This window comes from Bubalus kerabau, chromosome 10, assembly GCF_029407905.1.
Source record: "Bubalus kerabau isolate K-KA32 ecotype Philippines breed swamp buffalo chromosome 10, PCC_UOA_SB_1v2, whole genome shotgun sequence".
Lineage (NCBI taxonomy): Eukaryota > Metazoa > Chordata > Mammalia > Artiodactyla > Bovidae > Bubalus > Bubalus kerabau.
In genome coordinates, this window is record NC_073633.1 from 26,696,012 (window position 1) to 26,723,834 (window position 27,823).

General features: G+C 42.2%; 1 protein-coding gene and 1 long non-coding RNA gene across 2 annotated transcripts in view; both read right to left on the minus strand.

The window, feature by feature from the left end:
* LOC129621090 (T cell receptor alpha chain MC.7.G5-like) overlaps nt 1-27,823 on the minus strand; it is a 378,238-nt gene that overhangs the window by 253,564 nt on the left and 96,851 nt on the right. The window lies entirely within an intron of this gene.
* Nucleotides 64-27,740, minus strand: LOC129621094 (uncharacterized). Its single transcript, XR_008699009.1, has 3 exons — nt 27,209-27,740; nt 25,751-25,869; nt 64-156 (listed from the first exon to the last, which is right to left on the minus strand). It is a non-coding gene; the product is annotated as an uncharacterized LOC129621094 (long non-coding RNA).

A 27,823-nucleotide genomic window follows, 5' to 3' on the forward strand; every position in this document is an offset into this window, starting at 1 on the left:
TTGAGGGGCTTCATGAGTGACTCTGAGAAGTCCTGGGAGCTTGGACTTTGGGGTGGATGACAAGTCTCTTTCTGGGCTCTGGAGTGGAGTTCTGCTTGCCTGGGCTGACTCACCTGTTCTCAGTTCCTCAGTCACCACTGAGGCTTCAAGGAGCCCCTGGGTTTGGGAGAGTGGGGAAATTAGTGTGGAATGACCAGCCTGGGTGGTTGGACACACGACATGGGAGTGGGTATGGGGGTGGGTTATAGTAAAAAAAAAAAAAAAATACAGCAATACCTGCCTGCCCCCAGCCCTGTGTAGCAGTCTCCCAGGAGAATATGTGTGATGTGCCCACCAAGGGAAAACATTCCTCGTTACCAAGACCAGATTCCTGACCTTTGCCTGGGGAGGCATGGGAAATGGACTCCCCATCTGTGTGCAGTTGAATGCGTTTTTCTTTTTTAAAATCTGTTTGGCTGCTCCAAGTCTTAGTTGTGGCATGTGGGATCTAGTTCCCTGGCCAGGGATTGAACCTGGGCCCCTTGCATTTGGAGTGTGGCGTCTTAGCGTCTGGGCCACCATGGAAGCCCCTGAATGCATTTTCATTACCCTGTATGCCTTCAGAACTGCCAGAAAAGCAAGCATGTCTTGCTCTTTAAAATGTCTAGAGCGCCCGTTCCCACTTGGGGTTTGTGGTTGGAAGGTCAGCCTCCAGAGCTGTCTGGTGGTAATCAGGTTCTTAATAAACAAGCCCTCAGGGACTGCCAGGGAGACCAGAGAGCAGTCCGTGCCCTGCCTGGGCTGAGTCGCAGCAGAAGCCATATGGCTTGTGCCCCTTGGCAAGGTGGCCCCCACTGGGCTGGGCAGCTCCTGCTTCCTGGCAATCCAGCCAGCAGTCTGGCTTGGCGAAGCTGCAAGCCCAGAGGCCCAGGTCTGCACATCAGTCTTCTCAACTGCTTTCTCCTGTTATTACCTTGTCAACAGCAGTATTCAGGACACAAAGGACAGCTCGGCATGATGATGCCGTGAATGACTGGTTAGGTGCCTCCTGTTTAATAACCAGAGAAATATTGCTGTGCGGCATCTCTCCATATGTTGTAGCATCTGTGTGTGGCATGTAAGGGACTCATTTTCTTCACATATCTCAGTAAAGATGTAAAGCAAAATGGAGGGGCTGCAAGCCGCTCCCTGTGCTGCCTTCAACTCCCTTTTCTTACCCTCTGCTGCCATCTAGTGGCCACTTCCCTCCTCTGCGTTGTCCTTTTCCTAACAGGGCTGAAGTCTCAGCCCCGGTGAAGCAGGAGGAAGACAGGTACAGAAACACACAGTCATGGCTTTCCTCAGAGTCCCTGTTGCAACGGAGGGTCAGGACCCATCTCCTGACATCTGCCTGAGCAACGCTGGGACTGCATCTTGGACCCCTAGAGGGCCCTTTCTCTTCTGGAGAGAGATTGTCTGTCCACTTTCTTACAAATCTATCCACCTTCCAGACTCTAAAAGTAAACCGTGGAGACCTGGCATGTCTTGCCAAAATCCCAGGTGAATCCTGGAGAGAGATAGAGTCCTGCATCTCATGCTGACATTTCCCACCATATCTTCAAGAATCCCCAGAGGCAGAGATGGAGAAAGCACAGAGCCAAAGGGAAATTCCGTTGGTGTCTTCAGCCAACCGCCCATCTATTTCCATACAGAGCAAGCAAGTGGAAGCTTGCTCCAGCCTGACCTGCAGACCGTGTTTGACACTTGCTCCATTGCCCATGATGACATCTGAATGTATTTTCAACCCTTACTCATTAGCCTGGGGTCTGGGGATGTGTGCAAAGCTGTGAAACACTTCCCAGGATGGAAGACCCAATGCAACACGAGCCAGCTTGTCCTTAGAAGTAATGAGAGCAGCGAAAGCAGAGCAGACAGAGCACAGCAGCTGCAGGGTTTATGATGGGGCTGCAGGTGCCTGCGTACTGCTGTGGGCCCCGACACTGGAGGGAGGCGGGCCTCTGCACCTCTGGGCTAGGGCTTGAAAAACAAAGAGTGATGTGGTTTTGTCATCCAACCCAGCAGCTCATGTCCTTCTCTCCAAGCCTTGGTACATGTTCATCAATTTCATTAATTGAGTTGTTGTTCTCTTATGTACTCAGCTGTAGAATATACAGTGAACTAGACACAAAAATCAGCATACAACACAGTCTCAACCTTTGAGGATCTTGTTATCTAGAGAAGGAAGTAAGGATGAACCCGACGGTCAAGACAATGTGGGTTAATTCTCCAAATGAGAAGAACAGCTGACGTAGGAAGCAGTGAGAGCATCCCCAGAGATCACAACAGCTGAGTAGCATATTATGGAAGTAAATGATTCAAGCTGCCGAAGGAATTGCTGTTGATGCTGAAATGCCTTCTAAGATGTGTGGCCACCCCAGGTACCCATGGCCTAAGGACTCTGCTTCAACTGTGGGCTACACTCCCTGGGTCAGGAGGCAAAGGGGTGTCTTCCAGGGCCCATTTATTGACTATAATAGATTTCTTCCCCTTCTCAATATTACTGTTCATTCATGAATTAATGTGTCATTCATTTACTCATTCAAGAAACATACTGTTCTAGCACTGGGGATCGAGAGAGAAAACCACAAAAATGGTGAAGCTTTCACACTAGCTTGACATTGAACTAGAGCTTCATAGAATAAACTACTAATAGCATTACTGTCACTTTTGTCTCCATTTCAGTCCCTTCACTTGTTAAGTATCTGTTAATTTTTAATTGCTTTATCTGCCCACATGGTCCTCGCACCTTTCCTCCAAGAACACTTCAGAGAGAGATGCTGCGTCTTGAAGTGACTGGACCAGTTCTCAGGGCTTCCGGTTGGCAGGATGGTCAGAGAGATCAAGTGGAAATAGAAAGTCTAAAAGACTGAAGAAAAGACCCTTTGATTCAGTCTTGATTAAAAGTAAAATAGACTTAGTTTGCAATGATGTTTGATATGCCTTGTGAGGAAGAAATCCTATTGTGTCAAATTTTCAAAAGCCTGTGCTGATAAGATAAAGATATTTATATTCCATGACCATGGAGCTCAGTGAAAGGGGGCTGTCAAGAGACTAGACAGCTCGGGGGAAGGTTTTGTGTGATTTAAACATACACAGCTTTGGCGTCTTCTTAAGTTTACTGACAAGGAACAAGCATCTCTGATATCGACTCCCCAGGAATAAAACTTCTAACGGTAAAGCATTTGATCACAAAGAGCTCAAAAAAGTATTGTATTGCTCATTTAATCCTCAGAATATTTGTGTAGGAACTAGAATTTGTTTAGTTGAGTTGTAAGTAAACGCACAATGCTTTGATCACTTTAACTCATCACCTTCTCTTTATTTCTTTTGGTGTTGTCTCTGCTTTTCTCTCAATAAACCACATGAAATAAAGCGTTGCAGGAGATGCCTTCTGGGCCTCATTTCTTCGCCAGGTCTATGGGTTGGGGTTTTATATTCTGGAGACAGAGGTTTCTAGGAAAAGATAGGTGCCAGGTAATGCATGTGTTTCCATAGGTACTGAGACCCAGACCCAGCTGCTCTTGGCCAGGCTGCTGCTGCTGCTGCTAAGTCGCTTCAGTTGTGTCCGACTCTGTGCGACCCTATAGACGGCGGCCCACCAGGCTCTGCCGTCCCTGGGATTCTCCAGGCAAGAACACTGGAGTGGGTTGCCATTTCCTTCTCCAATGCATGAAAGTGAAAAGTGAAAGGGAAGTCGCTCAGTCGTGTCCGACTCTTAGCGACCCCATGGACTACAGCTCACCAGACTTCTCCATCCATGGGATTTTCCAGGCAAGAGTACTGGAGTAGGGTGCCATTGCCTTCTCCACTTGGCCAGGCTACCTTGGTGTTATCCACACTGTCTGCAAAAACAACCCTCCTAACTCCATCAGCTCCTGGTCTTGGAACTACAGTGGAGCCTCTTTTCATTTCTGAAAATGTCACAGACAAGATTTTGGCTGAGTTTTATGCGGTTGTGAGGTGTCATGTCCTCTGAAGCCTGATGTGGAGCTGTGGGAACCACAACACTCTCTTCCCTTCGTCCCCATCACACCTTCTCTGGGATTCAGTGAGTTGAACCCCAGTCTCGCCAATCAGCCAATGGGAAGGGAACTTCGTGGTCATTGAGCGTCTACTTGAGAGCCGACTCACTTGGATTTCACAGTTCGCTGAGGCATGCATCATAGTGTTTTGTGAGCGAGCAGACCCTCAGAGGTTAAATAACTTTCTCAAGTCTTTAGCACTAATAAGTGCCAGAGACAGAATTTGCATCTAGGTCTAAGTCCTGGCGATTTCAATGACCACACACAGAAGAGGAAACTGTAGGCTGAGCCTCCCTCCCCCTCTACCCACCTCTGTCTTTTCTGAACAGCTGAGGAACTGTTTGGAAGTGAATGATGCCTCAGGTGTGTCCCCTGGCCCTAGAGCCCTGCTCCCAAGACCCCAGGACCTCCACCACAGGTTGACAGTTTCACATTCCGTAGGCACTGGGACCCGGGGCCTGGGGCTGCACCCTGGGCAGGATGGAGTGCGGGAATAACAGGATCACTATTCCAGTCCTCAGAAGCCAGCTGTCTCTGTGAGTGTCCTGAGGTCAGAACCAGCCAGTATCACAGTCATTCCTTAACCGGTCTCTGTCCTGGGGACCACCGAACTCTGGAGGAGGACGATGGGGGAGAACCAGATACCCAGACCTACGGCTGCCCTTGACTCTGACAAGCTGGACCTGGGTGAGGAAAATCCACCACAGAGGGACCCCTACCAGGCCCTTCTTCCCTTTACTTTCCCGCATGGGCCGGGTGGTCCCACTTGTTCCAGGCCAGCCTCAAGTGGGCTTCTCTGAGCTGGTTCTTGCTGTTGTAGGAATCCCTACAATCACAGGAGCCTTTGGAGCCAGAAATTTCCCCACAAGCACAGGATTGGAAATTCCTGGTTCCAAAGGCCACTGGTATTATCATCCCGACTGACAAGTGGGATTTAGTCACCAGTCCCCTGTGCTCAGGCTCCTTTGTGGTGATGTTTGCAGTTTGGTTTTGTGTTTATAGGACATGGGAGTTAGTGAGTCAGAGAGAGGGACGTGTCTCTTTCTGAGAAATTCTCCTTTAATACCATGGCATCGCAATCATGATATTGATGATTTAGCCCACATCCATTTGAGTGTGGTTCTCTATTAGGCACCATCTTCAGGCAATTGAATGGAAAGCAATTGCTCTCTCGAAGCGTTCAGTCTGAATCAAGATGGTTCTTCTACTCAAAGCAGACAGACATAAGGATCAGTGCAAAAGCATGAGAGATTTATTCCTTTCTACCCAGGAAGTAATTACATCATTTATACTGTGAGTAAGCACCTGCAGACAGGCAAGCAGCAATTAGACCCAGAAGTGACATGCCTGCCCCAAATTCAGGGCTCGCAGTGGCTCAGGAGTAGGTCTGTTGAGGGTGCTGGGCCAGCACCGTCAGCCTCTTCTTCTTGTGAGTATGAGTAGCAGAAAGAGAAAGATTGTTTAATAGAGAATCACTGAATCAGAATTTTACAGCAAGGTTTCTTTTCCATATCCCAAGTTTATGCAGAGGAAACTGAGGCTCACATTACTTATCATGGTTTTATCCAGGTCATGCATCTTGTAACAGAGACAGAGTCAGAGCCAGAGCTTTCTGCTCTCTCGACCACACATACTGTTTATACTGAATTACAAACTGAATCTGATCCATGTGGAATCTGTGCTAATGTGCTGCTTCTAACAAGGGCAGCAGGGAGATAACCCTCTCTCCTGACACTAATCTCAAAGGTTAAACTATAGCTTCAGACTAATTTTCGTTAATAGAATATCAAGGATCTGTCATGAGTTTATTGATCCAAAATAGTGTTACCATTTTCATAAATTAAACATACATTACATAAAGTCAGAGTTCATTTATTGGTATGTTGATTTCAACGCACATGTCTTAGTCTGACATTCCACCAGTGCTGGGGCATTAATAGTTGAGGATGCCTTCATATGCTTTTTCTCCAAGTAACAAATTTGTATTTTAACCTGCACTGTCAGTAGCTGAACTCCAGAGGGTGACTAATGGATAGACTGCAGAATCACAGAAGGTTGGTGGGGATATAATCCTTTTAGTGGAGAAGTTTTCTGTGTGTGTCAAATCCTACCATGTAAGTGACAAATCTATAGGTGAGGCCAGTCTTGACCTAAAATGAGGAATTCTGGAAAATTGCAAATGCAACTCATGCTCAGTTTTTGATGTTAGCGAAAATGTCAAAGAGGACCAGCTGTGCTGTCCATCTGGCCATTTCCGGGGATTTCAGAGGAGCAACTTCCCCCTCATCTCAGGGTGCTGGTGAGCACCACTGTGGGCCCTGGTGATAGCTCTGTGGCAGAGCTCAGCGTACACAGCAGAATTCCCTTCCATGTAAGACCTTCTTACAGCATGAATGAACCCTCAGAAACCTTTGCTGGACTTTACCAGCTTGTTCCCTGGCATATATTTCAGAAGGTGCCTGAGGCCTCAGATAGAACATGCAGGAGAGATGAAACCTCCCTCCCCCCAATACATGAAGATGCCCCTTTTGGTGACAGAACTTATGTCAAGCTCAGCAGCTTAGTGTGCCCCCAGCCCTCCTTAGGATCACGGCGGATGCAGGGAGGTGAGAGCTCACACCAGCCTGGGTGAATTCTGTGTGGAACCTTGACAAACTTTACTGGGAATGAACTGGAAAATAACACAAGCTTGCATGAGAGGTGGGGTATTCCTTTTGGGGGCACTCATCACAGTTAGAAAGTAGCTAAGAAAGTGCAGTCTTAAGGGAGACTTGGAGGTTTTTTTTTTTGATGTGGACTGTTTTTAAAGCCTTTATTGAATTGGTTACCATATTGCTTCTGTTTTACTTTCTGATTTATTTGGCTGTGAGGCATGTGGGATTTTAGCTTCCCAATCAGGGATCAAACCTACACCCTCTACGGTGGAAGGTGAAGCTGTAACCACTGGACAGTCAGGGAGGTCCTGAAATGAACTTTTGAGGATGTAGAATTTGAGGCAGATCTTTGCTGCTGTTGTTCACCCCACCTTTCCTCCCATCACTCCCCATTCTTTTTTTCTGGCATTTGGAGAATGAGTTGACTGGGCACCTCTGGGAGCTGAGGGAAGCTCTGGGCTGAGCCAGGGGAGGGCTTGTCAGAAGTTATTTATTTGGACCTTGCCCTCTGGACATTAGCTGTAAGAACAAATTTCTCACAGTGTCCACATTAATGAGAACCACTTTGGCTAGGCAGATAACCTTTGGGCCTTTACCTCTCTTGCTAATGGAGAAGAAGCTCATTGGAATGAATAAAGAGACTAGAATTGCTTTGGCTCAAACACTAATGAGTACTTTCCAATTGTCATAGTGTAAATATTAAAGTTTAAAGAGCTCAGGGGCCAACTAATTATGTTAAAGACCCCAAATGCTTGTAGACTGTCTGAAATTGTACATGGAGGAGCTATGTTCTCATTCAGTGCTGAGATCCCTGGGTTTCCTAAAACAAACATTTCTGAGTGTCTCCAGGGGCCTGCTAGGAGGAAACTCCTCCCAGGCTCAGAGGATGTTAAAGCTGGGCAACCTTAGTCTTGTAGTCCAACCCCTCATTTCATGTGTGGGAAACCGAGACCAGAGGTATTGAGATCTCATCATTAGCTCGGTGGGTCATGATTAGAACCCCAGTTTGCTGCTCGCCAGTCTGGTCTTCCTCTCTTTCTCCCTCTTGCTTAGGGAAAGGACAGTGATTCCTGGACTATCGGAGGAGGAGGGGTTTGCTTGTTTGTTTGTTTTTTACAGTTTTTAGGATGATCTGTTCCTGTTTTTCCTGCTTTTAAGGTATATATAGTGTTTACTACCAGTAAATTTTTTCCAGTGGATGTTTGCTTCTAGAAATGTCTGCAGTCATTCCATTTTGTTCTGAAATTATTGGTAAAACAATCTTTTTTTATTGGTCTTTTTTTTTTTTCCCCCCCAGGGTCAGGAACCCAGGATGAGTGTTTATGACTCTAAGTCTTGCTCATTTTGAACTCCCCAAATCCTTACAACCTAGTAGAGTGCTTGGTATAGAGAAGCATTCAGAATGACTGCATGTAGTTCAGTATTTTGAGAACAGTGGCTAAATAGTAATTCTTCGAGTTTAGACTGCTCACTGACTGCCAGTGCTAGACGTCCTCTTCCCCTTGCCTTTTGTTTAGAAATAAAGCCTTATTTTTAGTTGGGAATAAAAATGGTTCATCAGAGTATGTTTATTGCTTGTATTGTTGAACAAAAACTATAGAGAGCTTTACTTGAAGTTTGAAATAGTTAAATTCAGAAAAAAAAATAAGACCATTCTAATTTACATAGAGGGAGTAAATTTTAGAAATTTGGGCTGGAATATAGGAATGTGAGTTCTAGAGAGATCAGGATCTAGAGGCTAGGCAACTCACTTTAAGAGAAACTACAAATATTTTAAAGACATATAACCTAGTATTTAGCAGATGCTTTTATTAGATGCTTTTTATCACTATATGTGTTCACTGAAGGGAAAATTGTAAATTATATATAATTATAAGGAAGAAGAAAAGGGACATCATCCATAATCTCACTACCAGAGACAGTAACTCTAATTTTGTTATCTTTCCCTTTAGTCTTTACCCTTCAGTTTATTTCCTTACATTGTTGAAGCCACATTATATTTTCAATTTTATGTTTTTCATTTATATTAGAGTGATACGTTTTTCCCTGTGTGATTGAAAACTCTTAAAAATCCAATTTTTGATGGAGGCATAGTATTTTATTGGGCAGATGTTTCTTAATTTGCTTAAACTTTCATCTGATGTTGGATTTTTAGGTTATTTCCAATTATTTGGACCATGAGTAACATTAAATGGACATCGTGGCTTATTAAAAGTCTGCTCAGATAACTCTTTTAAAGATAGATTACCAATTATTCAGACAAGAGGAATGACCATTTTAAAAGATCTTGATACCTAATACTGTGATAAGCTACTGTTACATGGATTCAGTTTGTAGTCATAGCAGCAATAAATGTAAGTGCTCTTAATGTGCTGAATTTCATCAGCATTGAGTTGTGATTGCTTTTTTAAAATCGATAAGCTTTTCTATGAGTAATAGTTGTTTTCATTTGCATTTAAAAATTTTAAGTATGTTAGGGTTTTTCAAATATTCATTAGCAATTTATGTATTATTTTTGTATCTCATTTTTGCCTATGTATCAATCAAGCAGTTGTTCTTATTCATTTATATGAACTCTTTATACATTAAGTGCATTAAAATTTAACTTATACAACTCATATGAATATATTTATTATTGATCTTTTTTATGAATATATTATCAATCTTTAAAAGCATTTTGGATATTTAGAAATCTCTTCACTTTATATACTCAAATTTATGAATTTGTACATATCCCTGATAGTTTTGCTTACTGCCTTTACATAAGAAATTTCTTTTCTTTCCTGTTTCAGAGGGAGTGGGCACAATTTGTGTATAGGAGGAATAGTTCTATGTTGGGAAGAAGACTTGACTTGGGGCTTGGACTAGGGTTGGTTTTATTAGCAGCTTTGCCAGTCAGGTGTCTCCTCACTGCTAACGTGCTGTAGGAGCTCTGGATATAACATACGGTACCATTTTTCTTAGTGTGATAAGGCTTCTCACAGGGTTGAGAAGGTAGATGGACTGTAGGCTGATAGTGAGAGGCTGAAAATTTGTCTAATTAAATTAATGTATAAAGGGAGGAGACACAATGCTTCCCAGTGCCACAGGAAAAATGATTTAGGTTCCAAATTGACTCTAGCATTATGTCCCTAAGGAAATAATAATCCACAGGAGGACAGTAGCCAGCACTATCCTGTGGAAGAGGTGTTAAAACTCTGAATGCATATAAAATCCAGTTGCCAGGTGTTTTTGTTGGGAGATACTTTCTTCATGGTGTTTTGTTAGAGCTGAAGGGAAATACAAGGCTTCTCTGGTGGTTCCGCAGTAAAGAATCCACTTGCCAATGCTGGACACATGGGTTCAATACCTGAATTGGGAAGATCCCTTGAAGAAGGAAATGGCAGCCCACTCCAGTCTTCTCTGGGAAATCCCGCAGACAGAGGAACCTGGCAGGCTACAGCCCACGGGGTCGCTAAGAGTCAGACACCACTTAATGACTAAACAACAACAAGGAGAAATATAATAACCCCCTCCCAAGCTGTTTAACTTCCCGTATTCACAGCAAACAAGTTTATTATCAATAATTTGGCTTCCAAAGTATGACAATAAGCAAGAGAAGAAGTGCCTTGGACAGGGACTAAAAGAGCAAATACACTGGCATTTGGTTTTAAGTCTGAATCTCATCCCAGTTTAGATATTTTAAGCTTGACACTGATGTGCTGATCACCTCTGGGTTCATGAAGAGCATGCGCTTACTTGGTTCTATAGATAGAGAACCAGTGACTCAACTTCAAGCTTCCTCTAGCCATCAGCAAACCCTACTGCTACCCAAAGACACCTGGAAAACACATGTTTTCTGTAACTTTTTAAGCGAAGGGAAAATATTTTAATAAATTGGGAAAAGATTGAGTAGAATATGCTCATCCTAATGAAGACAACAAATGGAGCAGTTAGGGAAGAAATAAATCTGGTGCTACCTTGCAAACTTTAAAGGGAGAAGTGTAACCAGGAAAACAAAATATGAAACAACCAATGTTGCAAGGTTATCACCTCAACTCAACGCTTGAACATGGACATTTCTGTGGAAAGTTATCGAGAGATGCTAATGACCTGTGCATTTCAGAGAGCTAGATATAGAAGAAGCTGGATAGCAGAGGTGTGTGTGTGTATTATGTGTGTGCACATGCATATGTGTATACTCACTTCTACAAGGAAATGTGCAAAACAGCAATTTCATTAAGACTATGGCTCTGAGCCAGCTGCTGCTGCTGCTGCTGCTAAGTCACTTCAGTCGTGTCCGACTCTGTGCGACCCCAGAGACGGCAGCCCACCAGGTTCCCCCGTCCCTGGGATTCTCCAGGCCAGAGTACTGGAGTGGGTTGCCATTGCCTTCTCCGCTGAGCCAGCTACATGAGTTCAAATTCTGATTGTAACACCTATGGATTTGGTGAATTTGGACAATTTACCTATTCCCTTTGAGGCTTGGTTTTATCATATTTATCATGTTTAATGGGGATTAATAAAATTGGCATCATAAGGTTAATGATAAGTTTAAATGTAAAGCATGTAAAATGTTTAGCAAAGTGTCAGTCACATTAAAAATCACTAATAAAGGTAGATTTTGTTATTTGCTATGTATAGAAATGTCAGAGAAGGCAATGGCACCCCACTCCAGTACTCTTGCTTGGAAAATCCCATGGACGGAGGAACCTGGTGGGCTGCGGTCCATGGGGTCGCTAAGAGTGGGGCACGACTGAGAGACTTCACTTTCACTTTTCACTTTCATGCATTGGAGAAGGAAATGGCAGCCTACTCCAGTGTTCTTGCCTGGAGAATCCCAGGGACAGCAGAGCCTGGTGGGCCGCCGTCTATGGGGTCGCACAGAGTTGGACATGATTGAAGCGACTTAGCAGCAGTAGCAGCAGCAGGGATAGAAATGTTCATCTATGGAGATAGAGAAGAAAACTCTAAAAATTTAAATTTGATGATTCAAGTAATATACTAAAATATTCTTTTTAAAAATTATTTTATTTATTTAACTGTGCTAGGTTTTAGTTGCAGCATGTGATGCCTGTTCCCCAGTTAGGAATCTAACCCAGGCCCCTGCACTGGGAGCACAGAGTCTTAACCACTGGACCATCAGGGAATCTCTTCAAACATTCTTGTTATAAAAATTAAAGCATTGCAATGAAACCCCAAATGTTCATTGACTGTCTCCCTCCCTCAAGTGTAATTTCCATTCCCAAGGTTGTAGTAATAGGGAATTTGTCTTGTACTTTGTCCTTTTACTGTGAGATATTCAGGGTTTATATTGTACAAGTATTTTTACTAACATAAATGGCATCAATCTCTATACATTGTTTCAATCTCTATACATTGTTCTACAACTTTCTGTTCCCACTCAGTAGTAATGAAGCTGCTATTTTGTATAGACTCACTTTATTCTTTTTAACTGTATGGAGTAAATTAGACAACGCAATAAATTAGACAACATAATTTATTATATCATTGCCATATGATTATGTTACTTGCAGCTTCTTATGACCCCAAATTGCTGCAGTCTTGTACATGCTGTCTTTTACAATGAGGGTAATACTAAGACTGGGACCCAGTAGTTGCTGAGTCACAGAATATTTTCATTTCCAATATTAATATTTATTAACACAGGCTTTTGTGTTGTGGTAGGAAAGATACCTCAGCCTCTCCTATTCTTCTCACTACCAGGGTAAAATAGTATGTCAATTTTTGTTTATTGTATGTTATACTCTAAATAACTAATTTTGTTATTTCTTTTCTAACATGAACATTTATTCTTTTAGAAGTTTCAATTTTTATCATAAAATTAGTATATTTCTTATATGGAAAATTTGTAAAATACAAAAGAGTTGAAGGAAAACAATAATCACCCTATTCCTATGAGCTGTGATATTGAGTACTTAATAATGAGATTATTTCCTACGGAATTTAAAAAAATTATAATATGGTTAACAACTAATTTGGGGGGAGCTTCCCTGGTAGCTCAGCTGGTAAAGAATCTACCTGCAATACAGGAGACCCCAGTTCGATTCCTGGGTCAGAAAGATCCCCTGGAGAAGGAACTGGCAACCCACTTCAGTATTCTTATAGACTGAAAAATCTCACAGACAGAGGAGCCTGGTGGGCTACAGTCCATGCGGTCGCAAAGAGTCGGACATGACTGAGTGACTAACCAGAACAACTAATGTAACTACCAGGTTACATTATGCTGGTTTAGCAAAGAAATGAACAAAGCAATAAATTATATCTTAAATATAGCAAGCATTTAGACTATTTAAATTTCTGATTGAAAAATTTAAGAAGAAAATAACTTATCAATTTTATATGGTAGTGACAAAAATAGTATTCCACATTTTATTAAGTTATTGTCCTTTTTTTGAATAATGTTCTTTGTACAGAGACAAAATTATTGATTTTAAGACATTTCCAAGATCTGTATGGAAATTGTGATAGTAACAGAGATTATTTAAAAATTGCTTTTAAACATTTATTTATACTTTGAATTTATCATGTTTGAAATATATGTATCTCTGGAATTTTTATGGGTCTTCATATTTTTATGAGAATTAAAAATGTGTTTCAACAGAATGATAGTCTAAAACATGCAGTTGGGCTTCATAAACTATGTGCAATTTAAGTGGTGTGATATAAAGATTAATTAACCCATATATACTATGAGCAAAACTTGTAATATTGTAGTTCTTACTAAACATAAATTAAGATTTGTGTAACTTTCAGTTGAACTAAAAGTTTCAGCCTTTTTTTTTAACTCCTGCCACATGGTGGCACCACTTCAGATTATAAGGGAAGTAACCAGACATTCACTGTTATTAACAGTATGTTATGTTCTACTTTTTGCTTTATGAACTAGCTGGAAGAGATATTGGCTTCTTTAATGTTACTATTTTTAACAGTCACCAAAATTTTTAAATTGTTTTACGTCTTTTTATATTAGCATTCACTAAGGGTTGGTACAAAAACTCATGCTGGTATGAAAACTCTTGTTGAAAATGCGTATGTTTTAGACAGATGTTAGCTGTAATTTGGTGCCATGAAGAAAGCCCAACAATGCCTTAGTATACTTTATCATTAATTTAAAGAAGAGTAATTGCTAAATATTATAGATAGTACTAAGGAAATAAAGAGCATCATCAAAATAGAAGTATGTTACAAAGTTGTAGATATATTAGTTTTATAAATTAATTTCCCATTTTTTTTCTTGTGGGAAAATCAGCCTTGAATTATATGCAAGATTGTAAGAAGTACATATTTCTTATAAAATGCAACTGAATCATATTGGGCCTTATCTTACGGTGATTGTACAAGCAAATAGTGCCGCAAGACTCCAAAGCCCTCTTTTGTTTTTTCAGTAATGTTAGCACTAAGTGAAGGGCAAGTGATGTCAGGTAATGGGACGACCCAGAGGGATGGTGTGGGGAGGGAGGAGGGAGGCGGGTTCAGGATGGGGAGCGTATGTATACCTGTGGCGGATTCGTTTTGATGTTTGGCAAAACTAATACAGTGTTTCAGGTTTAAAAATAAAATTAAATTTAAAAAAAAAAGAAAGAAAAAAAAAAGAAAACAGTTATGGAAATGGAATTACCACAAGTTGAATGCTATAAGCATGTAAAACTCAATGTATGATTGGTTCCATATTCACCATTTGCATGATTATATTGTGTAGAGTTCATCTTTTATATAAACAATTTAGCTACAGTTGCTTAGTAATAGGTATGCTGCTGCTACTGCTGCTGCTAAGTCCTTCAGTCATGTCCGACGCTGTGCGACCCCATAGACGGCTAGTCATGTAGTAAAGAATGTTTCATTAAAAGTTGAAAACATTCTTTTCAATATTGTACTGTTCAGTTCAGTTCATTTCAGTCGCTCAGTCATGTCCAACTCTTTGCGACCCTGTGAACCACAGCACACCAGGCCTCCCTGTCTATCACCAACTTCCGGAGTCCACCCAAACCCATGTCCATTGTGTTGGTGATGCCATCCAACCATCTCATCCTCTGTCGTCCCCTCTCCTCCTGCCCTCAATCTTTCCCAGCATCAGGGTCTTTTCAAATGAGTCAGCTGTTTACATCAGGTGGCCAAAGTATTGGAGTTTCAGCTTCAACATCAGTCCTTCCAATGAACACCCAGGACTGATCTCCTTTAGGATGGACTGGTTGGATCTCCTTGCAGTTCAAGGGACTCTCAAGAGTCTTCTCCAACACCACAGTTCAAAAGCATCAATTCTTCGGTGCTCAGCTTTCTTTATAGTCCAACTCTCACATTTATACATGACTACTGGAAAAACCATAGCTTTGACTAGATGGACCTTTGTTGGCAAAGTAATGTCTCTGCTTTCACTTCAGTTGTGTCCAACTCTGTGCGACTCCATAGACGGCAGCCCACCAGGCTCCCCTGTCCCTGGGATTCTCCAGGCAAGAACACTGGAGTGGGTTGCCATTTCCTTCTCCAATGCATGAAAGTGAAAAGTGAAAGTGAAGTCGCTCAGTCGTGTCCGACCCTCAGAGACCCCATGGACTACAGCCTTCCAGGCTCCTCTGTCCATAGGATTTTCCGGGTAAGAATACTGGAGTGGGGTGCCGTTGCCTTCTCCGAATATGCTGTCTAGGTTGGTCATAACCTAGGAGTAAGTGTCTTTTAATTTCATGACTTTAATCACCATCTGCAGTGATTTTGGAGCCCCCCCAAATAAAGTCAGCCACTGTTTCCACTGTTTCCCCATCTATTTGCCATGAATTGTACTGTTGGTGCACAGTAATTCATCAACCAATCAAGTGAAGATTAACAATTCAATATGGATTTATTAATTTAGGCTGCGCTGGGTCATTGTTGCTGCATGAGGGCTGCTCACTAGTTGTGGTGTGTGGGCTGCTTGCTGTGATGGCTTCTTTTGTTGCAGAGCGCAGACTTTTGGGCATGTGGGCTTCAGTAGTTGCAGTGCATGGCCTCAGTGGTTGTGGCGCATGGGCTTAGTTGCTCCATGGCATGTGGCATCTTCCCGGACCAGAGATTGAACTGATATCCCCTGCATTGCAAGGCAGATTCTTAACCACTGGACCAGGGAGTCCATGAATTTATTTTTGAACAAAGGAAAAATAACATTGATGAAAATGAGAAGAATCAAACTGATAAGTAAAATCCAACACACACGTGTGTGTGTGTGTGTGTGTGTGTGTGCATGCATGCTAAGTCACTTGTTGTATCTGACTCTTTGAGACCGTATGGACTATAGCCTGCCAGACTCCTCTGTCCTTGGGATTTTCTAAGAAAGACTATTGCATTGGGTTGCCATGCCCTCCTCCAAGGATTTATATGTCGCTTCAGTCATGTTTGACTCTGTGCGACCCCATGGACTGTAACCTGCTAGGCTCCTTTGTCCGTGGGATTCTCCAGGCAAGAGTACTGGAGTGGGGTGTCATGCTCTCCTCCAGGGATTTATATATATATATATATATATATATATATATATATATATACACACACATACAGCTCTAAATTGATTATTTAGTTTTAGCAAAACATCATAAATTAAAATCACTAAAGTTTTACTGGTTTTAAAGTTTTGTGCATGTTTAACTTGCATTTTTTGTAGTTGGTATAAGAGCAATAATAAGCACATGGAGTTTAAACACTGGTTTATTTTTCTACATGTTTAAAGAACATTATGGCAGAAAGTGAAGAGGAACTAAAAAGCCTCTTGATGAAAGTGAAAGAGGAGGGTGGAAAAGTTGGCTTAAAGCTCAACATTCAGAAAACGAAGATCATGGCATCTGGTCCCATCACAGATGGTGATTTCAAGCCATGAAATTAAAAGACGCTTACTCCTTGGAAGGAAAGTTATGACCAACCTAGATAGCATATTCAAAAGCAGAGACATTACTTTGACAACAAAGGTCCGTCTAGTCAAGTCTATGGTTTTTCCAGTGGTCATGTAAGGATGTGAAAGTTAGACTGTGAAGAAAGCTGAGGGCCAAAGAATTGATGCTTTTGAACTGTGGTGTTGGAGAAGACTCTTGAGAGTCCCTTGGACTGCAAGGAGATCCAACCAGTCCATTCTAAAGGAGATCAGTCCTGGGTGTTCTTTGGAAGGACTGATGCTAAAGCTGAAACTCCAATACTTTGGCCACCTCATGGAAGAGTTGACTTGTTGGAAAAGACTCTGATGCTGGGAGGGATTGGGGGCAGGAGGAGAAGGGGACGACAGAGGATGAGATGGCTGGATGGCATCACCGACTCAATGGACATGAGTCTGAGTGAACTCTGGGAGTTGGTGATGGACAGGGAGGACTGGTGTGCTGTAGTTCATGGGGTTGCAAAGAGTCGGACTCGACTGAGCGACTGAACTGAACTGATGGATTCTAGTTGAGGAACATTGCCATGATGTTGGAAACTGTTTCCTTTTGCATATTTTTTTGTGTGTGTCTGTTCTCTGGTTCTACTACTGTGGCCAGTGTACATGGCAGGTAGTGAGGTGGAGTCGGGGTCATAGAATGTAGGTACAGGAGGCAGGTGATGGGGGGATTGCTGTGTGACTGTTGTGTAACTTTAGGCAGCTGGAACTTTGAGCAGAGGGGAACCAGGATGTGCAAAAGGAAGAAAGCATCTTCACTGAGCTGCATTATGAATCTTCTACTCCATCTCTCACTCTCTCGTTTGCAGAGATCCAGCCTGAGTTGATAAAAGGCAAGCACTGTTTGTGTAAATAAATCAGAATAAAGTTCTCTGCATTTTAGAATTTATAGGGCCCTGGAATTGTGTTCACTCTCCTTTTATGTTCACCCCCTTTCTGGAAGACCAAGTCACATAGAGGAAATGAGCCTTTTGTTCATCATACCTGATAGTGTTTCTTTTAGTTTCACTGTCTTCAGAAGGACTCCCAGTACATCCACACTGACATTTGCATCTCTGAGAGGAAAGTTCTCTGTGGGGCCTGGACTGAGATCTTCAGGAATTTCCCAAATCACAGGTGATCCACAGTCACAAGGTCACCAAAGAGCTCCCAGGGGCTTCTCTACGTTTCTTTCTGCCCATACTGACTGTCTTCTGATATCTGAGATAAGGAGTGCAGGTTTGTACTGGACAACTACTCTGACAACTGTGTTTCCCAGAACCCTCTTCTGTGTGGAGTTCTGCTTTAGAGATGGGCGTATGACGAAGTTGCATGAGATTTGGAAGGCAGAAGGGAAGCAGTGACAATTCCTCTTGTTACTGAGTCCAAGCTCATATTGCTCACCACATGACAGGCTAGTAAATCAAGAAATAAGTTGTTGGGGCAAGTAATAGTGACTTTATTCAGAAAGCCAGCAGGCTTCAAAGATGGTGGACTTGTGTTCTAAAGAAACACCTTCCCCACATTAGCGTTTGGGCTTCATTTATACTAAAGGGGTGGTGGTGGTGGTGGTGGTGTGGTTGGTTCCTGCAAGCTTCTTCATGGCAGAGTCCTTTGTTCTTGTAAGTGTCCACAGATGTCCAGTCACAACGTTCCTATAAGCCTCCAACAAGACAAACGTTATTCTGAGTTCTACAGATTTTTATCTTTTTTTGAATGGAAAAGTGTTACACTTTAAAGGTCAGAGCCTTGAGAATGGGCCATCCTGTATGTTTTAGGTTATAGGCAACATTTTAAACTTGTGGCAAAAACAATAGAATACAAAAGATCCAGTGAAAAACAGGTCCAGTATGGAGTCAGGTTTGTTCTTCCCTATTACACTCTTAGAAGGTCACTGTGGTCAGGTCCAGTGACAGATGCCGGGGTGCTAGGTGGGTCCCACTTTGTCCTTCTTCTCCTCCATTCTATGCCAGCTAATCTTTCTTACTCTTGGCTCTGCCTACCAACAGTTACCCCAGGCCCATCACCAGATGCCTGGCTGTGGATCCACCCAAGAGATAGCAGCTTACTGTACACCTCTCAATGAGTTCCTCTTCACAGTCCCATTTTGGTGGCTGAAAGGGCTTCAGTCAGTTCAGTTGCTCAGTCATGACTGACTCTTTGTAACCCCATGGACTGCAGTGCACCAGACTTTCCTGTCCATCACCAACTCCCAGAGCTTGCTCAAACTCATGTCTATCAAGTCAGTGATGCCATCCAACCATCTCATCCTCGGTCATCCCCTTCTCCTCCTGCCTTCAATCTTTCCCAGCATCTGGGTCTTTTCCAATGAGTCACTTCTTCGCATCAGGTGGCCAAAGTGTTGGAGCTTCAGTGTCAGCATCAGTCCTTCCAATGAATATTCAGGACTGATTTCCTTTGAAAGTGCTTAGGTCCTTAGATTTTCCTTCGAGCCCCAGCCCGTGCCTTTGTGCTACTGCTTCATGCAGGTAACTTAATGACCCCTTTTTGATCCTCTGACTCCCTTTTTCCAGACCTTCCCTTCTCCTCCTGTGTTTGTAAGGTCTATAATGAATCCTTACTCCTATATTCTGTTTCATTCACAGTGGTTCTGCTAACCTGGCTGACCCTAAATGGCACAGTTACTGGTCTGAAACTGATTCTGTTAAATAGAACCTTCCAGATGGGGAGTTGATATCGATTCCCTGATTTTGCTAGGTGTGGTGATCCCACTGCCACTGGAAAATGGGATGCTAGTATCCCTGCCATCAGGTGCTTACAGAAGGAAGTGCTGAGTTACCAGGTAGCTGTTATCACTGAACACTTTAGCGGAAATAAAGAGTGTAAGGAATGTGAGTTGCTTCTAGGTGCCATAAAGAAATTTGAGAAAGAAAATAATGAATTTGGGGTAGTATCAACACATTTCAGCCTAAGGTCTAGGCAAAGAACTGGAAAGTTTCTGCGACAGCTGTGAAAAAAATCCTTATTTCTTGTTGTTGCAGTATCTGACATTTCTGAAAACCAAACTCAAAGACTAATGTCATGAGCAGGTGGATTACAGTACCCAGTTAACTCAAAGTCTCTTATACAGTAAGCCCCCTACATACGAACATGCTCCATTCTGAGAGCATGTTCGTAAGTCTAATTAGCTCATGACTCCAGCAAAGTTAGCCTAGGTACCCAAGTAACATAATTGACTGTAACTGTATTGTTATAGGTTTATAATACTTTGCACACAAATCATACATAAACACAGAAATAAACATTTTTAATCTAACAGTAGAGTACCTTGAAAAGTACAGTAGTACTAGTTACACCACCTCTGCTTTTACGCTTGCTCCCATATATCCTGGGCTTGAAACACAGTACTCTGTACAGTAAAGTACACAAAAGCACAACCACTTGTAGAGGATGTAGGCATGTGACACTGTATGTCAGACAGGAACTAACTTATATGACTGGATATGTGAAGGCATGTTCGTATCTTTGAAAGTTTACAACTTGAAGGCTCTGCATGTAGGGGGCTCTTACTATAGTTAAAATTAGGGCCTTGATTGGCATAGAGATAGGACCCCAAGTATTGAGATGGCAACATGTGGGCAGATTCCGATCAAACCAAGGCCCTGGGAAGTCCTCAGTCTCCTTTGCTAGAGGAAGCAGACTTTCCTCCCCTGTGCAGGGAGTTTGGTACCCCTTTGCTTGGAGAACCTATGATGACCTTCCTCTCCTGTGGGGAAATGCTGAAACTCCTCAAGACCCACCTTCAGCATCTTTCATTGCTTCTATACCTGTAACTAGATTCAAGGTTTGACAGGTACAACATAATGAGATATCATACATGTAGAAAGAATTACAGTTTTTCCAATTTATATTTACATGACCAGAAGTTTATACTGCAAGTTTTTTCTCTTTCCTTTCCCATCAAAGACTTGCAACCATTTGCCAAGGTTATAGTGCATTGGAGCAGGGAAATAACCAGACTTTTGGGGATATCTAGACACTGGCTCTGAAACGACACTAAATCTTGAAAACCCAATCTGCCACTCTTTTTTGCTTGTCAGAGTAGGATTTTATTGAGGTTGAATGGTTATGGTGTTTTGGTTCAGGTCCATCTCACAGTCTAGGCAGCTGGGTTCTGAACTCACCCCATGGTTATTTCCCAAGTTCTAGAATGTCTGATTGAAAAAGACACATTCAGCAAATGGCAGAGTCACTATATTGGTTATCTGATAAGTGAGGATAACTTAGAAGATGCTAGAACTGCCTCTAAATTCCCAGCTAGTAAATCCAAAGTAATCCTGCATTCCCGGAGAAACGACAAAAATTAGTGCCTCCATAAAGGACTTAAAAGATTCAGGGTTGATAATTTCCATCACATTTCCATTCAAATCTACTAATTGGCCTGAGAAGAAGATAAATGACTCTTGAAGAATGACAAAGGATTACTGTAAATTTTATCAGATGGTGAATACAACAGTAGCTGCTGTTCCAAATGTGGTTTCACTGGTGGAGTAAATCAACAAATCCCTTGATATCTGATTTGGACAGCAAGGAGATCAAACCAGCCAATCCTAAAGGAAATAAACCCTGAATGCTCATTGGAAGGACTGATGCTGAAGCTGAAGCTCCAATAGTTTGGCCACCTGATGTGAAGAGTCGACTCACTGGAAAATACCCTGATGCTGGAAAAGATTGCGGGCAGGAGGAAAAGGGCGCGACAGAGGATGAGATGGTTAGATAGTATCACTGACTTAATGGACATGAGTTTGAGCAAACTCCAGGAGCTAGTGAAGGACAGGGAAGCCAGGCATACTGCAGTCCATGGGTTTGCAATGAGGAGGACATGACTTAGCGACTGAAAAACAACGAAAAATTATTTTTTCTCTCTCTATACCTACCTGCCTGAAGCTTTCATATGTAATTTAATTTAATTTTATCTTATAAGTCTTTAAATATGGGAGGGCCAGCAATATATTTTCAATGTTTCACCTCAGAAATATATCAACTCTCCAACCCATTCTGACTCTATTCCACAGACAATTGATTGCCTCCTTATCCCACAAGACACACAAAACTATAAAGTTTGACCCACAAAACCAAAAAGTTGGGCATGTATAGGAGAGTGGTATACATAGATTGGGCTTGAGATTTCTTGAAGGTACAGGTAAATGGCATTAACAAGTGGCTCAGATTTTTATGGATCCCAATTCTGATACACTAGTCATTTTTTTTTCAGCTTGTACCTATGGCCTCATCAAGGTCAGAGGTATATTAGTCAGGAGCATATAAGTATTAGTTACAATCATAGGGTGGGCAGAGAAGTAAACTAATGTTGGAACCAGAAAAAAGAGTGGCATTTAAAGCAGGAAGGACAGGAGAGTTGACTCTATAGAAATCATCATAGGTGTATCACTGACCACATTATGTTGCTATATTTTAAATATTTATGAGCCTAACTTCCCAAGTAGACTGTGAACTCCTTGAAGGAAATAATTATAGCTCATCTTTTCTGTGCTTCTATTCCAACTGTCCCAGTGCCTTGCACATATATACTTAATATATGTACATTTAAATGAATGAATGAATAATTAATTAATGGAAGGACTCTATGGTTTGACATTTCTAGTTGGTGCTTCCATCATTTAGTGTGACATTTCAGTGTAGTAGTTCTTCATATCTTTTCATTTTATCACTATTTTTATTATACAAAGAATGCATATTTATTGAAGAAAAATTTAGATAAAAGGAAAGCTAAAAAAGTTACTTTTAATCTTATTACCAGGAGTAACTGTTGTTAACATCTCATGTCTATCCTTTTAGACCACTGTTATCAGCAGAAATGCAACGTGAGCCACGCACACAGCTTAAAATGTTTTAGTAGCCATATTAAAAGAGAACATGAAGAAATAAAATTAATTTTGATAATATATTTTATTTAACCCAGTAAATCCAAAATATCATTTTGATAAGGAGTCAATGTAAAAAAAATCACTGATTTTTTTTTTTCATACTAAATCTTTGAAGCCTGGTGTATATTTCACATTTACAGCACATCTCAGTTTGAATTAGCTATAATCCAAGTGTTCCACAGCCACATGTAGGTGGTGGATATGTACTCAACAGTCCAGTTCAAGACTTTTTGATGTATATATAATGATGCAACTATACATGAAATTATAATTTTCCCTCCGCAAAAATCAGGTCAAATGAAACCTACAGTTTTATAGGTTTTTAAAGTGAACTTTTGGAGAAGGCAATGGCACCCCACTCCAGTACTCTTGCCTGGAAAATCCCATGGACAGAGGAGCCTGGTTGGCTGCGGTCCATGGGGTCGCTAAGAGTCGGACATGACTGACTGACTTCACTTTTTCTTTTCACTTTCATGCATTGGAGAAGGAAATGGCAACCCACTCCAGTGCTCTTGCCTGGAGAATCCTAGAGACGGGGGAGCCTGGTGGGCTGCCGTCTATGGGGTCGCACAGAGTCAGACACGACTGAAGTGACTTAGCAGCAGCAGCAAAGTGAACTTTAAATTTTAGAGTAGTTTGGATTTACAGAAAAGTTGTAGAGATAGTACACACAGTTTCCACACAGTCCACACCCTCCCTTCTCAGTAACATCTTCCAATGGTAACTGTACTGTAGATAATAAACCAATGCTGACTTTGTTAAGTTCATACTTTATCAGATTCACTTAGATTATACCTCCTGTCCTTTTTCTGTTTGCAAAATCCCATCGAGGCTGCCACATTACATTTAGTCATCGTATCTCCTCAGGTTCATCTTGTTTGTGACAGTTTCCCAGACTTTTCTTATTTTTGATGTCTTGGGTAGTTTTGAGTTTTTACTGGAGGACAAGGAAGCCTGGCGTGCTGCAGTCCATGGGATTACAAAGAGTGGACATGACTTAATGACTGAACAGCAACAACAAGAGTTTTGAGGAGTATTAACCAGGTATTTCATAGAATTGCCTCACTTAGGAGTTCTTTGATAATTTCCTCATGATTAGACTGGGGTTATGGGTTTTGGGAAGGAAGACCACAGAGGTAAACTGCCACTTCTTATCATTTCATATCAAGGGGACCTGCTGTCGTCATGACTTCTTTCTGTTGATGCTGAATATGATTACCTGGCTGAGACAGTGTTTGTCAAGTTTTCTCTTCTACACAGTTACTCTTTTCCTGCCTTTTCTTACTGTCCTCTTTGGAAGGAGGTCACTACGTGCAGCTTACACTTAAGGAGTGGGGAGTTATGCTCCACTTTCTGAGTGTGGAGTGTCTACATAAACCATTTGAAATTCTTCAGCTTGGGATATTTGTCTATTTTCCCTAATTTACTTTTGAAATAATTTATTTATATCAATGACTCTAGATATTTATTTTCTACTTTAGGTTGCTACTTAATACTGCTTAATGTATTTCATTGCTCGAAGTGTTCCAGCTTTGGGCACAGGGAGATTCTTCAGTTGGCTCTTATGTCCTTTTGACATTGCCTTAGCACTGGTTTTTGGGGTTTGTGTATGTGTTTAGCATGATGGCATACTCCAGGATTACCTTGCGTATTCCCTGCTCCAGCCTCAGAATTAGACATTTCTCCAAGGATCTCTGGTTCCTTTTATTAGAAATGATATTTGAAACCAAGATATGGGATCCAGGCTTGCTCCTTGGTACTGGAGCATTTTCAAGAATGTCAAAGAAGAGATGTGAAGTCGGTTTTGAAGGATGGTGATCCTCAAAAGGTAGAAATGGGGAGGAAGTGTATTGCTGGGAAAGCAAACAGCAGGGGCAGAATTTGGGAGCTGGGGAAAGCACAGTCTTACAGGGGATCCAAGCTCTTTGAGCAGGCAGGATTCTCGGGAGGGATGCTATAGGGAGATGAATGGAGCAGCGCTAAGCAAGGTGACCGTGCACAGAAAAGATCTGGAGATGAGAGAACAATAAAGTGTACAGTGTAGTAATGCAGGTACAGGTGTTAAGTCTGTCCCTCTTCCTTAGCACCCTGGGTGATGTCGGTTGATGTCCAACCCATCTAATTAGAACAGTTTGAAGAACTGAAGTGTTGGGGCTCATGGCTGCTGCCCCAAAGTATGCTGTAGTGGCATCCTGATTTTTTTGAATTGAAGCTGTTTGAGAAATAGCTGATGTGATAAGGAAATTCTTACCCTCCTCTGTCCCCCTGAAAGTAGGAAATAAACCTCTATGTGGAAAGTGTCCTTCCTGCATCTTATCACCAGAGATAGGGAATCTGGAAGAAAAATCTGTATAAACAAACCTTGTTACTTCTTTATCTCACTACCCCAAGCCCAGACTCTGTTTAGATTCTTCACTAGTTGAGCATTTGACAATTACCAGTCAAGGCCATGGTTTTTCCAATGGTCATGTATGGATGTGAGAGCTGGACTGTGAAGAAAGCCGAGTGCCAAAGAATTGATGCTTTTAAACTGTGGTGTTGGAGAAGACTCTTGAGAGTCCCTTGGACTGCAAGGAGATCCAACCAGTCCATTCTGAAGGAGATCAGCCCTGGGAATTCTTTGGAAGGAATGATGCTAAAGCTGAAACTCCAGTACTTTGGCCACCTCATGCGAAGAGTTGACTCATTGGAAAAGACTCTGATGCTGGGAGGGATTGGGGGCAGGAGGAGAAGAGGACGACAGAGGATGAGATGGCTGGATGGCATCGCTGACTCGATGGACGTGAGTCTGAGTGAACTCTGGGAGTTGGTGATGGACAGGGAGGCCTGGCGTGCTGCGATTCATGGGGTCGCAAAGAGTCGGACACGACTGAGCGACTGAATGAACTGAACTGAATGAAAAGTATAAAACTGCCTGCTTTGGCCACTTTTTAGGTACCCTTTCCATGAGAACTCTGTATGCACAAATTAAAATATATTTCTTTTTTTTTCCTGTTAGTTTTTCTTGTGTCAATTTTGTTACTAGTCCAACCATAGGAACTCAAGGAGGGTAGAGGGGTAAATTTCTCCTCCTTGATAGGATCCTTTCTGAACTGCAGCACATCAAAAGTTTTCAAAAGTTATTTTGAAGTATTTTGCTTGCTTAGTTCATTTTACCTCATGACTGTCTTTGTTAGTGTTTTTCGTTGTCTCTTTTGCTTGAAAATATTAATAATGGAAAACTCAACTCATAATAGCTTACAAAAAAAATAGATTAATTGTGTCACATTGTTGACATCCCACCTTCACTTCCTCATGTTTATCATTTCAAAGTGCACAGTGCCCACTTCCTTCTGACAACACTTGGGTTTGGCAGATCTCAGTGCTGGGGAGTTAACACCCTCATCCGCTGGAGCTGTCCTCTGTCAAAGACACACAAGATTGGGGTATCAGTATCCTAGTTCCTTTGGCCGCAGTTGAGATAAGAGGAGATAGTGCTTTGCGCTGGTTCCCAGAAGATTCCCTGGCAAGATCTGGTGCCCAATGGCAGATGGCCTGACAACACACACTCTTCACTGGCTCACTCCCTTCCTGTCACCCTCCCTAGAGCTCTTGCCATGCATCCTGGGATCACTTCCTAACTAAACCACTTGCACTTGAATCCTTGTCCGCTTCTGGTGGAACCCAAGCTCAGGTAGCTGAATTGTTCAACTGAAAATTCCAGGTAGATCTTCTCTAATCACAGCAGAGTCCAGGGCCTCAAACAATGTTCTAGTAACTCAGTTTCACTCTTTTCAAAATCATGGTCTTCTCTTGTGATGGCAAGAGGGGTGCTGGCAGCTCTAGGTTTACATTGTTTAAAAAAAAATTCACCTGGGTAAATCTGAAGATCTAATTGGCTTTTTTTCAATGATTCATGAATCAGGCAGCATCCCATGTAGCAAAACATGGGGTTGTACAAAGTAAAAGGTTTTTATAGGCAGAAGGAAGGAAGGACAAGAAGGTATTAGCAAAAGGAAAAAAAAAAAAAAAAAAAGATGATTTCAGGCCAGGACCATTTTCTCATGGGGAAAGGGAATAGCAAGGTTTTTATCACAGATAACCTCACTGGTATTAATCAGGAAATTTCAGATTGACTGTTTTAAAGGTCATGTTTCTGGAATAGGTGGAAACTACAATTGAGTCTTGATTTGCTTTTGTGGGAGATGGGGCAAATGATTCCACTTGGAGCTTGTTATTGCTTTTTAACAACATCCTAACCTCTTAATCTCCAGCAGCATTCCCAAAGGTTCCGTATTAAATTTGGGATGTGGGCTTGGATCATGTATGCATCCTTGAACCAATCATTGTGGTCAATGAGATGAACTATGCTAATTGGTCAGGGCATCCAAGGATGGGGTCAGCTTCATCCAAACCCACACATGGGGTAGAAGGAGGGGTGTGTGTTTGCTTGTGTTCCGCTGTGGCCTCTTTGTGTTCCGCTTGTGTTCCGCTCTTTGTGGCCTCATGGACTGTAGCTCACAGGGCTCCTCTGTCCATGGGATTTTCCAGGCAAGAATACTGGCGTGGGTTGCCATTTCGTGCTCCAGAAGATCTTCCCGACCCAGGGATCCAACCCGCATCTCTTGTGACTCCTGCATTGGCAGGCCGATTCTTAACCACTACACCACCTGGGAGGTCTAGGAGGAGGTTAGAAGATCAAGGTGCTGTCACCAGAAAAGGGGTGTGGATGTTGGGCAAGCAGAAATGACAGAGGCATACCTTGATGGGCTATATGTAGACACCAGACACAGAGATCAAAATGCTCTGGAGGCTGGGGTCTCGTAACCATGGCTCTTTCTCTGATACCAAATGTGGGAAGGTTGTTTTGAGAACATTCATTAGCCTCTCTCTAGATCCAGCAGTACGAACCATCGTGCCTGTGTCTTCCCTCTTCCTGTTCTGTGGGTTGTCTTCTTCTGGAGCAGGTGGCTGCCTCGTGCTGAGCCCTGGGGGTTTTTGTAAGGCGCTTCCTGTCACTACCCTCACTGTGGAACTCTCTGACAGCACAGAGATAGATGGCCGAGTCACTCAGCGTCAAGGCTGAGATGGTGAGTTTCAGCATTTGGTTGGGTTTGTAAAATTCCACAGAATATCGTCCTTCCCTTGAGTGCTTGTTTTGAGAATAAATATTAATCATGTAAATCATCTCTCCGCTGGAAGGCTGTCGATACCAGTACATCATATAGTAAGTATAGCTGACTGAGAACTTGCATTCCACGGTCACGGATTCCCCCTCTTTTTTATACACTGTAGGTACTTCGGCGCCCTCAACATTGTTGGAACCTGTGGGAAAGAAGGGAAAAGTGACTTATTTGTTGGTGATGCTCACAAGAA